We start from the raw sequence: 18233 nt of genomic DNA, 5'->3' as shown, positions 1-18233 counted from the left end.
GGAGGGAAGCACTGGGCGTGAGGCAAAAGAACTGGATTCTGGTTCTCACTGCCACCATGTATCTGGATGACCTTGGGTGTTTCACAGAACCTCTCTGGGTCAATTTCCTTATCCATAAAATGAGACAACTTGACTAGAAGATTCTCAGGATCAGACCTCATTTCACTGGGATAATGTATGATTAATAATGCTTTGGAAATTACTATAAAATGATTTGCATAGACATCTTTGCCTAAGCTATAAGTAGTTGGAAATGTGATGCCCAGAAATAATTTTTCAAAAGCCATTCTTTATTAATTAAACTGGGATGAAAGAAAATGGTCTAATATTTATTTGATGTCTGCTGTGCACCAGACATTGTGTTAAGTGGTTCTCCCTTGTGAGTTCATTTAAGCCCTCTAAAAAGCCAAGAAAATTCCTGTTTCAGTTAAGAAGACCCTGGAATATTCTCATTTTGGATAAGATGGCAGACTCAAAGGGTAAAACAACTGGCCTAAGTTCACAGAGCTAGTAAATGATAGCGCTAGGGCTCAAGTCCAGGTTTTGTTATTCTAAATCCAGTGCTTTTGACAGTTAAAATTCAGTTGTAATCCTGTGGGTGGGAGAGGCCCTTTGTAAATCAATTGGCTGGTACAGTTCAGTGGAGAATGACTGTGGGTAACCACACGTGAGAGCATTGCTATTTGCCCTGCATTTCATGTTTGCCTTCAGGGGCCTTCATAAGGCTTACATTAGCAACTCAGTCTCTGACTAAGTTACCAAATGAATGTCCCTGTCCCCTTTCTGCTCTTACTAACTTTTATTTCTTAAAGAGGAAAGTTAAAAATAAATCACAACTAAGTATTAGGACAAAATTAATGCTGTGTCTTTAATCATGTAAATGCAAGCAAAATTCCCAGATTTAAAACCCCGAGGCAAACATAGCAGAACTCATTGTACCAGCAGAGAGGGAAAAAATACCATATTTATTAAATTTAAAAAAATATTTGCTAGGATATTGTATGGTAGTAGCACAGAGAGTCATGACTTTACATGTTCTGCCTTTCTATGTGATTAAAATACCAATTTTGACACTGCATTAATTCAACCATAATTCACTGATTTTATGAAATATTCTTTAAAAATGAAGTATTATTCTAAGGCTTAAAATGTTAAAAAGAATTACTCGTCAGTGTTACTGGCTCACATAACACTTATAAAAGATGAAGAGACAGCTTGAAATGATTCTGAGGTCACACAGTAGGGACTTTAGGCTGTCAAGCCCCAATTCACTCTTGGTACCCGGCAGACATTTAAACCACACATCTGTGAACACTTAGCCATTCTTTGAGTAATAGGAATGCCTCATACAGAATCTACTCTGGTAGAGGAACCACTTGGGCAGATGTGCTATTCATCACAACGTGGAGGCCTAGCATTTTCGTGGGGTGTGGAAGAGGCACCAGCAGTATTTTCTAGCCTCAATTGTCTCTTTGGCCTACAGCTTTCTGTCATTTACTTAACACTCAATTTCCTTTCACCTCTCACCATCACCATCATTGTTTTCAGTTATTTTAGCTCAGAAAGTGTGGATCTAATATTGATATCTAGATTGGTCAGTTCTAGAAGTTAAAGGTCCTTGCCAGCCTTGATCTAAAGTAAAACACACACACACACACACACACACACACACACACACACAGAGAGAGAGAGAGAGAGAGAGAGAGAGAGAGATTGTTTGTGAGCAATGTCCATTCAATCTGGGATCTGTGTGATCCTTTAGGCATTTTATTTCCTGTTTTGTTCTCTTAATTTCCCTGGTTTGGTTTCAGTGTAGACTGAGGTCTAATCAATAGATAACATAGATACCATATCACTGGCTTGTGAGAGTAATTGTTTTAATGAGGCATCTGATGGGCTTTTGTTGGTCCCCAGGAAGCACGGCAGAAGGGATTGTGTTTATAATCGACTCTAATCCCTTCTAATCTTCCACCTTAACCTCACCAAGAATTAAGTGATTGATTTTTAGTCTCTTGAAAGAAAATAAGGACCTCCTGAGACAAAACTTGGCAGCTGTCCAAAGACAAAGAAACAATTGAGGGCTGGCACCATTTGTACTTTGATGGAAAAAACTCACGGTCTAAGTAGGCAATTTCCCTCCCACCAGTTCTTGGTTCCTATTTGAGCACTCGCATTGTCCTGGGTCAGGGGTCAGACAGAATTTCATAATAATTTATTTACCTCAGCATCAGACACCTGTAAGACAAAATATGGCAAATATGGCTAGGCCAGGTTATTCTTTGGCATTCTGCTTCCTCTAAGAGGTATCCCTCACTCCCTTGACCTAAAGTCCAAAGGTTGTGGTTCCCAGATTACTGCTCTCAGACAGCAGGCACTCCCCTTTTTCTCACTCCACTCAGAAAGACCATGTTATTCCCCCTCTAAAAAAGTCTGTTTTCCCATATAAGTTGGTGTTGACTGGAACAACAATGCGCCGTTGGGGTAAGAAGCAGCTGACTACTAAATTGGATGTTATTCACACAAGTGCTCATCTTTTAACCTACTAGTAAAATTTGGACTGAAATGATAAACTAATGAGAATAGAGAACAATACATAAGCATTGAGGGAAAGCTGACCTCCTCCTTCCTTACTTCTCTTGTCCCCTCCAAACCTCCTATTCTCACCATTCCTCAGTCACTTTTTTAGTTTCTCTTTTTCCATATAGTTCAAATATGCAGTGCCAGAGGAGTGATATGCACAGAGACTGAACTTCAAGTCAGAAGGCAAAGAGGGAGAGGATTCTTTGGAGAGCAAAAAAAAATGAGAGATAGCAAGAAGGGGAAGCAATTAAGTATATTTGACAATATACCCCATTGTCAGCATATTTAATTGTCTTCACTCAACTTTTTGTACCTAGGCCCCTCAGCCTCCTAACATCACCACCTGGTCAAGCTGCAGCCTCCTATCCAGCATTCTGCTATCTTGCTCCCTAACACCAGGTACTGTTGATTCCAGTCCAAAGTCAGCCCTTCATCTTCAATCACACCCTCACCTATGCTCAGAATTTTTTTTTTTTTTTTTTTTTTTTTTTGCCTCCTGTCACCATCCTCCCAGTCACTGACCCAAAATTCCCTGTTCCACTTTCCTTGGGGCTCCTTCCTCACTGATTTTCACAAATAACCCATATTCTCTTCTATTTACACACAAGGTTGGGGGTTCAAGTCAGAACTTCAACTTTCTTACTCTCCACATCCCAATTTTACCGTAATTTCTCTGATAACCACCCTACTATAGAGCAAGCACTTCCTTGTTCAGTCTGCGTACTCCATCAGTGCTCTATCTCACTCTCTTAATCTCCCAAATACTTCCCTGTGAGTTTTTTCCTGTTTCTTTAATTATTGATCTCTTCCTCTTCACTATCTTCTTCCTACTACCTAAAATAAATTTTATCTTATGAAAAACGTCTCATCCCAACAATACTTAACTGCCTCCCCCTCTTGCTATCTTTCATCCTCTTTTTTTTTTTTTTCCTCCAAAGAATCCTCTCCCTCTTTGCCTTGTGACTTGAAGTTTGGCCTCTGTGCACACCACTCCCCTGGCACTGTATATTTTAACTTACTAATGATAAATGAAGTTGGGAGTGTAAACAGAGAATGAAAGAAGAAAGAAAACAGAGCTGCTGAAAGGTTAAGATTCCAAGAGTAGAAGATGGAATCACCTACGAAGAAGATGGGAAAAGGCTAGCCACAGAAGTGTGTATGGGGTTAGGAATGGGGGCAAGAGAGCACGGCCCTGGACTTACCCTGAAAGCCAGACCAAGGTCCACAGAAGCCCCACTTTCTGAGCAAAGTGTATCAGGAGAGGAAAGAGCCAACCTCCATTCCAGCCCGGTGGGCTTTACCCAGTCGATTTGTGGTTGCATTGCTGGGACAGAGAAGTGAAGACCAGTACAGCAGGTGTAAGGCTGGCCTTTGTCTTGCAAGACACTGCTGGACAGAGGGGACAGTCAGATGCTAATGCCAGGGGGACCAGCAATCCTGGAAGGAGCTACTAGGAGATGAAGGAATCTTCTGGTTAAGGGATGTGGTGCCCCGTCACCTCTCTCTACCTACCTATCCATCCACAACTTCTAGCCCCAGGAACTTCAGTTTTTAACAAAGCGTTACTAATATATAGGTCTCGTACTGATTTGATTGCCTTTTGTTTTCTCAGCATCCATGTCAGATGTGTCTTTGAAATTCAAGTTAATGAAAAATATTGTTTTTTTTTCCAACCTATCAGCAAACATTATGACTTTTATAATCAAACTTACATTTATAAGAAGAGTAGCCAGACCAAGGCTCAAGTATAATTTAAACGGAAAAAAAAAAAAGTGCTTTATTGTTTTGTCACACTGGAGCCTTGAGCCATACAGTCAAGTTTATGTCAGAAAATTATTAAAGGACCAAGTCTACAACATGTGGATTTGGGGAGCATATGTCATATTTGATGTGGGAAAGAGGAATATCCCACAACTGGGTATAAAGGATATGTCAAAGGCAAGGGTACTTCATAACAACCTAAGAGGAAATGAGAGGGAAAATCAGTGCAGAAAGAATCTTTGAACCTTTCTTAGCCAAAAGAAAACAGCTCCTCACTCAGATAGACAATACTGTCCCTGAGTAAATGTCATCTGTAAGAATATTTATCTTTGTGTTCCCACTTTCTTTGATGATATCATTATTCTAGGCAAAGATCATTCCCGTCTGGCCCACAAACATCAGCAGCACATAAACACTAACTTGCTTAGGGAACTCCACTGGCAGCAGAGCCCAGGGAAATTGTGTCATCCATTTAAGATGTCTCATACCACAGACAAACTGTTATCCCAGGCCATTGCTGGCTTCCTTGAAAGCAATAAGCGGACAATACAAGGAGCTGGCAGGAAATCCAGTATCTAAACCCAATATGAGATTATGGGCCCAATCTAATAAGAATAGATTCATCTGGCTTTATTCCCATTTTGTCACCTGCTTTGTGAGGAAAGTAAAACATGATAAATCAGAGCATTATGGCAACCTCTGAGTGCATATTGACTCATCATTCCCTGAACTTTTATGCCGAACATCTAGAATCTTACAAATTAGTGGGGACTCAGTTTCTTAGCTGTACCTTTCCTTCTATTACAGTGGAAGCGTAAGAGACTTTCTCAAGCTTAGCTTAAAAGATTACAATGTTGAATGTTCTGTGGCTAATTTAAATTCACAGTGAATTTGATGAAAATTTAGACATTTATTTGATGTATGTTAAAGAGTCTAGAGTCGTCATCACTCCAGGAAGCAACTGAGGCAGATGCTAACTTTCCTATGACTTCCATGGGATCTATGCTTTTAATAAAACTTAAATTTGATTTGAACAAAATTGATAAGGGGGCAAAAGGACAGAGAATCTGAAGTTTCAGCTTCTTCTTGTTTAGCAAGAGTTTTTGTTTTTTTAAGCAGATGGATTTATTAATATTTTTATAGCATTTCTGTGCCCAAACCAGTAGATCTGTGTATTGGGTAGCTATTTACTTTAGGCTTTTATGTAAGCCCTAGCAAGATCTTCCCATTAATCCAATCACAGCAGCAGGCTGTGATTAATTTACTGCAGCATTGATTTTTTAAGGATCATTGAAAAGGCCTCCTTAGTTCAGGGAGAAAAAATGCATTAAGGGATTATAGGCTACATCTGCCAAAACTAAGATATTTACTCATATAATTTATTGTAATTTTCTGTTTTACATGGCCTATCATTTTCTATATATTTCATGGAAATCTTATATTTTATAACTTAATGTCAGGCCAAGTCATCTGGTGATGACTATTAAACTCGTCTTGAATCAATGAACTAGAAGACCATTTTCATTTATGTAATCTTTAGCAGTTTACCATTTTACTAATGAGGAAATGCAAGCCCAGAAAAGTTAAATGACCTATCTACCCAACATCACTGAGTTGGAGGAGAGCTATATGTAGAAACTGCCTTCCTTCCCTTGACTCCTCTCTCTTGCTTCTTACTTTTGTTAGCATTATTGTGACTTTGTTAGCTGTACTATGGGCCAGATGCTACACCAGAAACTTCCGCATATGTAATCCCTTTGAATTTTCACAGCAATCTTGAAGGAAGGCGTTGTCATTACCATAATTTTATATGTAAGGAAATTAAGCTGAAAGAATTTAAGTTACTTGACCAAGATCATTCAACTAAAAGCTGGGTGAATCCTCGATACTAAGCTAAAGTTTGTTTCCACACAAATTCTAAGCTCCTAATCATACCCTATACATAACATTGCTTAGAAAGATGACATTGCAGTGTTCTGCCACTTTTGCCATTTCCCCAACTTCTTCCTTAGGGCAAAAGGTGAGTTTCTAAATTGTTCATGAAATGAGCTCAAATCCTTGCCTGAAAATCACTCTCTTTGACGATCTTTTGCTCCATATATCACTCTCTGTCTTAGGGATCCAAAACAGAGCTGGGAACTTTGGTTAATAATGGATGGCACTAACCAGAATACAGATCACTCTTCTTCAGCTCTTTTGAATCTGTACAGTTGACACGGGGAAAGAAAAATAAATTTGCATTTGTTTTTATCAAGGAAAGAATTAGGCAATTCATGTAAAATAACATGTTGGTCAAAAGTTGTTGTTATCATTAGAAAAACAAAAAGGACTATGCATTTTATGCTAAGAATAGCTTGTTTTGCCCCTGGCTTACTTGGATGCCAGGCACTTTACATGTCATCAGTCTTCATACATACTCATTTAAGAGATGCTATAACACAGAAGCTTAGAGAGATTTAGCATTGTTGTGGGAAGTCAGGGACCCCAAACGGAGGGACTGGCTGGAGCCATGGCAAAGGAACATAAATTGTGAAAATTTCATGGACACTTATCAGTTCCCAAATAATACTTTTATAATCTAATTATAATTTAATCTCTTAACCTGTTATCTTCATAAGCTAAGGATGTACATAACCTCAGGACCACTATGATAATTGTGTTAACTGTACAAATTGATGGTAAAACATGTATGCTTGAACACTATGAAATAAGTACACCTTGAAAAAGAACAGAATAACAGCAATTTTTAGAGAACAAGGGAAGACAATCATTAGGTCTGACTGCCTGCGGGGTGGGGCAAAAAAAGCCATATTTTTCTTCTTGCAGAGAGCCTATAAACAGACGTGCAAGTAGGGAAGATATCGCTAAATTCTTTTCCTAGTGAGGAATATTGCTATTAATACTCTGGGAAAGGAATTCCTTCCTGGAGGGAGGTCTATAAACGGCTGCTCTGGGAATGTCTATCCTATGCAGTTGAGATAAGGACTGAGATACGCCCTGGTCTCCTGCAGTACCCTCAGGCTTACTAGGATTGGGAAAATCCATTCTGATAAATTTTTGGTCAGACTGATTCTGTGCTCTCGAACCCTGTTTTCTGTTAAGATGTTTATCAAGACAATACGTGCACCACTGAACATAGACTCTTATCAGAAGTTCTGCCTTTAGCCCTTTGTCCTGTTTCCTCAGAAGCATGTGATCTTTGTTCCACTTTTTTGCCCTCTGAAGCATGTGTTCTTTGTGACCTACTCCCTGTTGGTACATCCCCTCCTCTTTTGAAATCTTTAATAAAAACCTGCTGGTTTTGAGGCTTGGGTGGGCATCACGGTCCTACTGATATGTGATGTCACCCCCAGCAGCCCAGCTGTAAAATTCCTCTCTTTGTACTCTTTCTCTTTATTTCTCAGCTGGCCGACACTTATGGAAAATGGAAAGAACCTATGTTGAAATATTGGGGGCGGGTTCCCCTGATATCTGGTGCATCAACATGGTTTTCTTTTTCCTAAGTACATGTGGGAACCCGATTCCCTTTGGTAGGTGTGGAGAAATGTTCATCGGTCCAGTCCACAGAAACGCTTTTTCAGCTCCCTGACTATTGGTGAGTTGTCTGTGTATTGTCTGGGGTAATTAAAGATCACGCGGAGTCTAAACATTATGCTTATCTCTGCTATATTAAATTCCTGTTAAAACAGGGAGGAGTTCAAGTGCCCATGGAAAATATGGTCACCCTATTCAGGGCAGTAGAAGAACACTGTCCTTGGTTTCCTAAAAATGGAATATTAGACCTCCACAGTAGGAGGTGGGGTGGTCGATCTCTGTAGTACCATTCCTCTAAATTTACTACCTAATTCTTTGCCTTTAATTGTCCCCCCGGGGAGTCACTGGCCCTTTACCTCAAGGTTCCGTGGGTCTGGTGTTAGGCAGGGCATCCACCTCTGCTGAAGTTATCATAGTTCATACTGGTCTCATTAATTCTGATTCCTTGATGAGATTAAACTTACGGTGTCTGCCAAAGTTCCTGGTTCCATCCCAGCTGGTGAGTCAATTGCTCAATTACTTTTACTACCTAATATTGTTTTAAACAAAGGAGATAAGACATGGGGCCCTAGGATGGGCTCCGGCAGCGAAAAAGCTGCTTATTGGATTAATGTAATTTCTAAACAATGGCCCACCTGCACCATACACATTCAAGGAAAAAAGTTTGAGGACCTGGTAGATGTTCCTATTGTTTCCTCTAATTTATGGCCTTCCTCCTGGCTTAAACATCCCGCTAACATGGGACTAGTAGGTGTTGGAAAAGCTGATGAAGTTCACCAGAGCACATTTATCTTGCCGTGCACTGGCCCTGATGGTCAAAAGGGTACAATTAAGCCTTACATCACGCCAATCCTCATTAATCTTTGGGGTAGAGATTTGCTGGCATAATGGGGAGCTAAAATTAATATTCCATGTAACTCTTATAGTGCTTCCAGTCAACATATAATGGAAAACATGGGGTTTGTTCCCAGACTTCGTCTTGGTCCAAGACATGAAGGAATTACTAAACCTCTTCAAGTTACTATTAAAGAAGACAGGGCTGATTTAGGTTATCCCTTTTGATGACGGTCACTGCCATGCCTCCTAATCCTATTCCTTTACAATGGAAATCTGAAACACCTGTTTGGATTGAGCAGCAGCTGCTCTCCAAAGAAAAACTAGAGGTTTAACTCAATTGGTTTCTGAACAGTTAACAACTTGGAAATGTGGAACCTCCTCTTTCCCCCGGAATTCTCCTGTGTTTCTAGTAAAAAAAAAAAAAAAAAAAAAAAAAAATCAGGCAAGTGGAGGATGGTAACTGATTTAAGGGCCATTAATACTGTAATTAAACCTATGGGAGCTGTCCAACCCAGCATGACTGCCCCTGCTTTAATACCTAAAAATTGGCTTCTTATAGTTATTGATCTTAAAAACTGTTTCTTTCATATTGTTTTACATAAATCAGATTGTGAAAAATTTGCTTTTACTGTACCCTCTATCAATAATCCGGAGCCTGCAACTCGTTATCAATGGAAACTACTTCCTCAGGGACAGGCTGTGGTGGAATGGGCCAATCGCACTTTAAAAACTCAATTGTCCAAACAGTCTGAGCAACAAAAGCATAATTTAACCATTCCCCACTCCCAATTACATTTAGCATTGTTTACTTTAAACTTTCAAATGTTCCTAAAGACAATACTCTAACTGCAGATGAACACCATTATACAGACAAAAAATTCTCCCTAAATGAAGGCAAGCCAGTGTTATGGAAAATCTCCCAGACCCATACCTGGGAACCTGGAACAATTTTAAAGTGGGAAAGATGGTATGCTTGTGTTTCATCAGGAGATCATCAATCCCCGGTCTGGGTGCCCACTAGAAGACTTAAACTTTGTGTAAATACTGACAACGAAAACCACAGGGAAAAGACGTCCGCATCAGAGACCACCCTCAAACCTGGTGAGATCTGTGCCACCTCCTCAGAAATTGGCATGCCAAATCAAAATGGGTCTGGTTCAATCCTCCCTAATGGCAATGGAGACCCCTCTAACTAATCCCACTTCTCCTAATTCCCTTTCTTTTTCTCCTTATGAACCTAAAAATCTCACCATTTCTATTAGCCTGAAAATAACATCCCTCTGTTCTTCTCTTCCTCCTTCAGCACTGGTTCTTGCTTAAATAGGTTTTATTTAATAATTTTCCTCCTTATACTTTCTGTCTCACCAGTTTCCCCTCAAAGTGATTTACCTGCTACACAAAAGTATTCTTATTGGGCTTATGTGCCTTTTCCTCCGCTTACTCAACCTCTCACCTGGATGGGTGCTCCTGTGGAAATCTATACTAACAATAGTGTGTGGATGCCTGGAGCTACAGATGACCATGGCCCCGCTCAACCAGGAGAAGGCGGCACTGCATTTAATGTTACTATGGGTTATAAATACCCTCCTCTGTGCCTCAGACATGCACTTGGTTGTATCCATCTAGAAACTCGAGTCTGGGCTGTTTATCTTCCGGGGAGATTAGCTAAAAGGGAATGAGGACATTTGGTCTCTGGTCTCTCCCTTTCTCCTTTAAGACAAATAAAAAGGGGAGTAATAGGAGATACTTCATACTTTCAATATAAACCTGTAGGAAAACCATGTCCTAAAAATTTTGAGGGCCCATCTAAAACTTTAATTTGGGAAGACTGTGTTAACTCACACGCAGCAGTATTCAAAAATGACTCATATAGTTTAGTAACAGACTGGGCACCAAAGGGCTATTTAAAAAATAATTGCTCCTCTGGCAGGAGGGAATGCCTGGAGACTACTTATTTTATTTCTTATTGGGAAGATGAGAATCATCATCCTACATTGCATAGGAGGTTCAGCTCGTTCTTTCCCTTAAAATGGGAAGATAAGAGCACTACCCACCCCCCCAAGGCCTCGTATGATATTCCCCATTCTGAGTCCAGAACACCTAGAACTTGGAAATTGGCTATTGCCATGTCAGGATTGCAAGTATGGGAAGGGGAAACTTTTCTGTCTGTTGTCCCCACTACTGCCCCTCGCATCTGTGATGCTGAATCCCATGATAAATCCCCTTTAAACCCTTTTCCTCTTTTTGATGCCAATCCTCCTTTATGGGACTCCGATTGGCATTATGATAATCCTTCTTGACCCAAGTATACCCCTCTACCTCTTCAGCATCCCCGGGCACCTCAGATAGCTTCTTTACAGTGGAGAGCATCAGGTGTTGCCACTGCCACTCCTCTCCCTCAGTATCAACATAGATTCAAACATTCTGCTTTGTTTACCTCCAACCTGACTATTCCTATACAAAGTTGTGTTAAGCCTCCTTACATGCTGTTAGTGGGAAATATCAAAATTTGGATGAACAATCAAACTGTCTAATGCGTTAATTGTCATTTATACACTTGTGTTAACTCCTGTTTTGACTCCAGGTAAAGTGTAATGTTGGTTCGAGCTCGAGAAGGAATCTGGATACCGGTAACTTTACCCAGACCTTGAGAATCTTCCCCCTCAGTACATTTAATTAATGAAGTGTTACAGTGAATTCTCAAATGATCTAAGAGATTTGTTTTCACTTTAATTGCTGTGATCATGGGCCTAATTACAGTCACTGCATTGGCCACCACTGCCGGAGTGGCATTATACCAATCTATTCAAATGGCTCATTTTGTTAATGATCGGCAAGCCAGTTCCACCCAAATGTGGAATTCTCAACAAGGCATTGATCAAAGATTAGCTAATCAAATTAATGATTTAAGACAGTCTGTTATTTGGCTTGAAGATCAGGTAGTGAGTCTCAAACATCACATGCAAATGCAGTGTGATTGGAATACTTCTGATTTCTGTGTCACACCATATTCCTACAATGAGACTGATCATTCGTGGGAAATGGTCAAAGGACACATTCTGGGTAGGGAAGATAATTTATCCTTGGGCATAACTAAATTAAAGAAACAAATTTTTTAAGGCTCTTAAGCTCATTTATCCATTGTGCCTGGAGCTGAGGCATTAGATCAGGTGGCAGAAAGTCTTTCTGGACTAAACCCCACAACTTAGATTAGGTTTCTCTGTTTAATCAGCTTGTTTTTAGTATGCCAGACCAGTCAAAGAATCCTGCATCAAAACTAACAGAACGAACAAGCCTTCATCGCCATGGCACATCTGTATAAAAAGATAGGGAGAGATGTTGTGGGAAGTCAGGGACCCCGAACAGAGGGACCAGCTGGAGCTGCAGCAGAGGAACATAAATTGTGAAGATTTCATGGACATTTATCAGTTCCCAAATAATACTTTTATAATTTCTTACGCCTGTCTTACTTCAATCTCTTAATCCTGTTATCTTTCTAAGTTGAGGATGTATGTCACCTCAGGACCACTATGATAATTGTGTTAACTGTACACACTAACGCTAAAACGTGTGTTTGAACAATATGAAAATCAGTGCACCTTGAAAACAAACAGAATAACAGCAATTTTTAGAGAACAAGGGAAGACAATCATAAGGTCTGACTGTGGGGTCAGGCAAAAAGAGCCATATTTTTCTTCTTGCAGAGAGCCTATAAACAGACGTGCAAGCAGGGAAGATACCGCTAAATTCTTTTCCTAGCAAGAAATATTGATATTAATACTCTGGGAAAGGAATTCCTTCCTGGAGGGAGGTCTATAAACAGCTGCTCTGGGAATGTCTGTCCTATGCAGTTGAGATAAGGACTGAGATACGCCCTGGGCTCTTGCAGTACCCTCAGGCTTACTAGGATTGGGAAAATCCATTCTGGTAAATTTTTGGTCAGACTGATTCTGTGCTCTCGAACCCTGTTTTCTGTTAAGATGTTTATCAAGACAATACGTGCACCACTGAACATAGACCCTTATCAGAAGTTCTGCCTTTAGCCCTTTGTCCTGTTTCCTCAGAAGCATGTGATCTTTGTTCCACTTTTTTGCCCTCTGAAGCATGTGTTCTTTGTGACCTACTCCCTGTTCGTACGTCCCCTCCTCTTTTGAAATCTTTAATAAAAACCTGCTGGTTTTGAGGCTTGGGTGGGCATCACGGTCCTACCGATATGTGATGTCACCCCCAGCAGCCCAGCTGTAAAATTCCTCTCTTTGCCTTTGTTTCTCAGCCAGTCAACACTTATGGAAAATAGAAAGAACCTACCTTGAAATATTGCGGGCAGGTTCTCCTGATATAGCATCTTGTGTAAGGCCAGAGTTAGAAAATGACAGAGCCAAGAACCAAAGCATATCTGATATGCCATGGATCCATGTTCTGTACAAGATTTTCTCTGTGCTGAACAGCCCAAATTAGCACAGGTTTTTTATATATATATATCTTTAAAGTTTTAAGTTTGATTTTCAAAAATTATTTTGGATTCTGACATGGCAAAACAAGCTCCAGTGGAGAGGCTTTTGATGCCTTTCTACGAATTACTTCTACTGGGAGTACAGACAGGAAGTGTCTGGAGGCCAGGCTGGATGCTGCTTAGTCTCTGCTGCTTAGAGGTCACTGAGAAACCACTCCTTTTGAAAAGTTGGCTGTTGTTGGTGCAAATCACTGAGGAGGAAGACTCCACACTGCTTGTCTCCACTGTCAAAAGAGAGGATTTGACACTGTGGGAAACTTGTGCAATCCCAAGATTGCTATGGATTCATTATTTTTTTACTTTTAGTCCATATTCCTTTTTCTTTAGCCACACTTAGATATTTTTTCTTAATTTCTTTTCTCAATATCCATGACTTTTGACTTTCATTTTCTGTTTAAAAATACATTCTCAAATCTTTTATGACACAATAAGATCTTGGTTTAATTTCTCGATACCCACTAACCATCCACTTAAACTTCTGTCCAATTCTTGAAAAATATTACTTCTATTTTGAAAAGGTTTTCGTCCTTCTAGTTTTTGTGTTTAACTTCTTACCTCATGTTTCTTATCACAGGGGCAATAGTGAGACAGAGAGCCCACAAGAGAGAATAAAACTTATTTTGTTTACGCATTGGGAGGATGGTTCTCCAAAAAGCCTCCTTCTGAGCTACTTAGATTATTGATGGTTCATCTCATGTGGGAGCATGTCTTAAATCAAGGCCCCTGGAAAACAGACACTGTGGTGAAATTTGCCTACAAAAGCTTTATTGAGAAGTGCTCTTGAGAACAACACCTACAAGGGAATGAGGGAAGCAAGAGGGGATAGAAGGAGAAGTTGCCTTCCAATAAAGTTGCAACAGAAGCTTCAGCCCTTCCCACAAGAGAGTTCTAGAACAGGGATGTCCCTTCAGAGTTATCGAGAATTGAGGCACAAAGCCAGACCTCTGTGCATCCTCCTTCATTATCCACTCACTACCTGTGTGCTGTTCCCAGGGAGAAAGCAAAAACTTAGAGAGGCAGCTTTCTTTAGATTAAGGAAATTCTTGGAGAGTGATACAGCTATGAGCCATCAGCAGGCAACACTCCCAGCAGCAGAAAAAATTAGTGCTTCAGTCCTGAATGGGGAAGTGGGACAGTGCACCACAGTATCCACTACATACCTCCAGTTTTCTCAGTGTTGATAGCATGCTTAATTTTCTGAAAATATTTTACTTCATTATATCTTTAGTGGGCCAAATGGTGACCCAAGATATATGCAAAAGGCACCTGTAAATATGATCTAATTTGGAAAAAGGATTTTTGCAGATGTAATTAAATTAAGGATCTCAAGAAGAGATCCTCCTGAATCCATGGGGTGGGCCTTAAATCCAATGACTAATGCCCTTATAAGAAACAGAAGAGGAGATGACACAGGGAAAGGAGGAGAAGTCCATGGGAAGACTGAAATAACTGGAATGAAGCTCACAGCCCCAGAAGCTGGAAAAGCCAAGGAACAATTTGTCCCCTAGAGCCTTTGGAGGAAGCATAGCTCTGCTAACACCTTGATTTTGGACCTAGTCTTCATAATTGTGAGAAACTGAATTTATTTTATTTTAAGCCACCAAGCTTGTGGCACTTTGCGACAGCAGTCCTAGAAAACTAATACAACATCTTATACCATTTAATCGCTACATAAAATTTGTATTCTTAAAACTCTCAGTAGGAGGGAGAGTGGCATTGAGATACTTATATCCCTAGGTTTCCACTGGAGTGGTTTCCAAGGTTTGGCTACACATCCATGCTGAAGGCCACAGTTCCTGTTGGGAGGCTCTCTCCCTTTAGCTACCCTCACTGGTGGCTGTCTCTCATTTCCCTTCAGTCATAGGAAAAAAAGTGACTTCCCAATGTTGCTAATCCCTAAGAACTACGCTGCCCTGGTCTCCCCTAAGCCCTACTACATCTTTATAAATAGCCCCTATACTAAACTCTATTCAATTATCACTTTTGAGTGTGCCTTCTGTTTTCCACTGAGACTAGACTGGCTTGTCAACTCTGGGGTAATTTAGCTCCCAGGGAGCAATGACTTCAGTCAATGCTAAGCCACTAGTGACAGCAAAAGTTGTATTGCAGCTTTTCTGAGATTTTGTAATATTATGTGCCTATATGTAAGAGACTTGGATTTTATAATAGTTATTTTCCCATAGTTATAGCTTTAGATCCTTTAACCCTCTGGCTTTCAAAAAGAAAGAATCTTGTCATTGGTAGAGATAAGTTTGTCATCCTTATTTTTATCTATCTTAAGTACTGCTATTGAATTCCATCCCTTAGGTAACAAGAATTTCTCTATTTTCTACAGTTGATTTGAGCACTTGGAAAGCCAGTCATAAAATGTCTTAAGATTTATATTCTCTCTGGCAGGGCAAATATTGTCTGCTTTTTTATGTGCTGCTAATTTCCTTCATCTTACATACTCCACAGGAGACCTACAGGTAATAATTGCTGGCAGATCTAATGGGCTCCTTGAACTGCTCATAGCTACTGTAGGCACCCCTCTTCTTGATAACGCTGAGATAATATCATGGAAGAAGAGAGATTATTTATCTTTGTCTCCCGTACAGATCAATCCTAGTGCCTGACATTTAAGTGGAGCTCAGTATTTGTTGAGACACTCAGCAGAATTAAGAATGTATCTGTTTTTAGAACTCTGACTAGTTTATTTCAATTTTGTGGACCTTGTGAAATGAGTATGCTGTATTGTTTCTATTGATGGGAAATGGATTTACTTACTCAAGAGAGTTTCAGCAAAAAATATTCATATAGTATCTATTATGTGCTGAATACCATTCTGGGGGCTAAGAATAGAGCAGTGGAGTGATCAAACAGCCTTAGCATGCATTCTCCACAAAAGCACAGACTGAGACAAGGGCCTGCCTACAGTTACTTTGGGATGTAATCCCATGGAAGAGGAGTGGGGGTAAAAAAGAATGAAACAGGGAAGGAGGGAAAGTCAATGCAAGGGTGCAATATCAAGCAGCTTACACTATGATCCACTGTTGTCTGGGTCCCTCTGGGCACTTTCTTAGGATCTGTGTAGAATGCACCTTAGAATCTTTCACCTGAGCAACACAAGCTCCTGTTCCCCATTGGTCAAAGGTTGCCCCATGAGGTGTTGACTCCCTGTACTTCCAAAGTCATGCATGTGTATGCACGGATGAGTGGAATGAGGCCTCCACCCCCACCTATCGCCCTCCCCTCACTGAGGGGCCAGAGATGACCAAGTCAGAAAGTAAGAGATATTTAGGGCAGCTGAGGAGAGGTGCTTTCGGGCTTACATTTGAGCAGCCTGTTGGACCCATGACAGCTGGATTGAAAAGGTGTGTGTGATATTGTGATGTAATGATTGTGTATTTGGTCTCTGCCCCCGGTTCCTGGCACACAACCCCTGAAACTCTTGGAGCCTCTTAAGTGATAGATGTCTTTGTGTATGCAGCAAGATGACTGATGACTGGGGACTCTAGGATAGCCTCAGGATGGGAGGCCGGTTACCGGGGAACCAACCATGTGATTAGAAAGTTGAAACTTTCAGCCCCACACCCTGACCTCTGAGGAGGGGAGGGGGCCTGAAGGTTGAGGTTGAGTTGGTCACCAATGGCCAATAATTTAATCAATCATGCCTATGATTGTAATAAAGCCTCCATTAAAACCAAAAGGACTGGGCTTGGGGAGCTTCCATATTGCCGAACAGGTGAAGGTGCTGGGAGAGCAGAGCACCTGGAGAGGGCGCAGAAGCCCCGCACCCTTCCACATACCTTGCCTTATGCATCTTTTCCATCTGGCTGCTCATCTGCATCCTTTATAACATTATTTACATGGGTAAACATAAGTGAACTGTTTCACTGAGTTCTGTGAGTCACCCTAGCAAATTAGATGAACGTGAGAAGAGGATCATGGAAACCCTGAATTAAAGCCAGTCATCAAGAGCACAGGTCACAAGCTGGGACTTGTAACTGACATCTGCAGTGAGGAACAGTCTTTTGGGACTAAGTCCTCAATCTGTGAGACTGACACTATATCTAGGTAGATATGCGTCTGAATAAAATTATAGGACATCCAGTTGGTGTCGGCTAGAAAACTGAAAAACTGCTTGGTGTGTGGAGGAAAACCCCCAGACAGCTGGTGTCAGAAGTGAAGTGCTGACTGACTGTGCAAGGGAGTAGGAAAACCACTTTGATCTTTTCCCATCTTTAATGGTGCGTTGCGAGAATGTTTGGTGAGTCAAGAAGTGACTAATACATAAAGCTCCTGTCCTTCCCAGGCTTACAGTCTAGTGGAAAGTGCCAATATACCAAAATAATAATAATAATAATAATAATAGTAAGCAACTTAACGTCTCATGCGAATAAGCCCTGTGGAAAGAATACAGCTGCTGCTGTGACAGAGACCCATGGCAGGGCTCCTTTAGATAGCCATGAAATTCAGGAAAGGCCTCTTTGTGGTGAGGACATTTGAACAACCACAGAACGAGAGAAAACATTCATGTATGTAGCCTATGGAAGAGTATTCCAAGCAGAGCAAATGCAAAGGCCCTGGGGTTGGATAGGCACAGAGAGCTTGAGGGACAGAAAGGAAAGAGTAGGAGGGTTGTGATAAGTGGAGGAGCATGGGGTGAAGGAGAGAGAAGTAGCCAGGGGCTCATGGGGCCCATTAGCATGCGTATGCCCTAGAGACATAAGAAAGCATGCGTATGCCCTAGAGACATAAGAAAAGGGGAACTTGGACATTTACAGCGAGGGTCCCTGACACATTGTTCTTTGATATTTTATTTTACCAAGTGATACATCTGAATTATGTGTGCTGTGAATCACTCTGCAGGAGAGTGAGCCTAGTTAACTGCCAACACCCAAATTTCTACCTCATTCTGTGGACTTTTGCTCACCATCATGTAAGTAGTAACACTCATGATCTGATTAATGTTCATTTCTTTATGAAAAAAAGGTCAAGATAAAGCCAAACACTTCAATATTTTAAA

The sequence above is a fragment of the Macaca fascicularis genome, chromosome 2, assembly GCF_037993035.2.
Source record: "Macaca fascicularis isolate 582-1 chromosome 2, T2T-MFA8v1.1".
Classification (NCBI taxonomy): domain Eukaryota; kingdom Metazoa; phylum Chordata; class Mammalia; order Primates; family Cercopithecidae; genus Macaca; species Macaca fascicularis.
The sequence above is the reverse complement of the archived record's forward strand: the minus strand, read 5'-3'. Positions refer to the sequence as shown.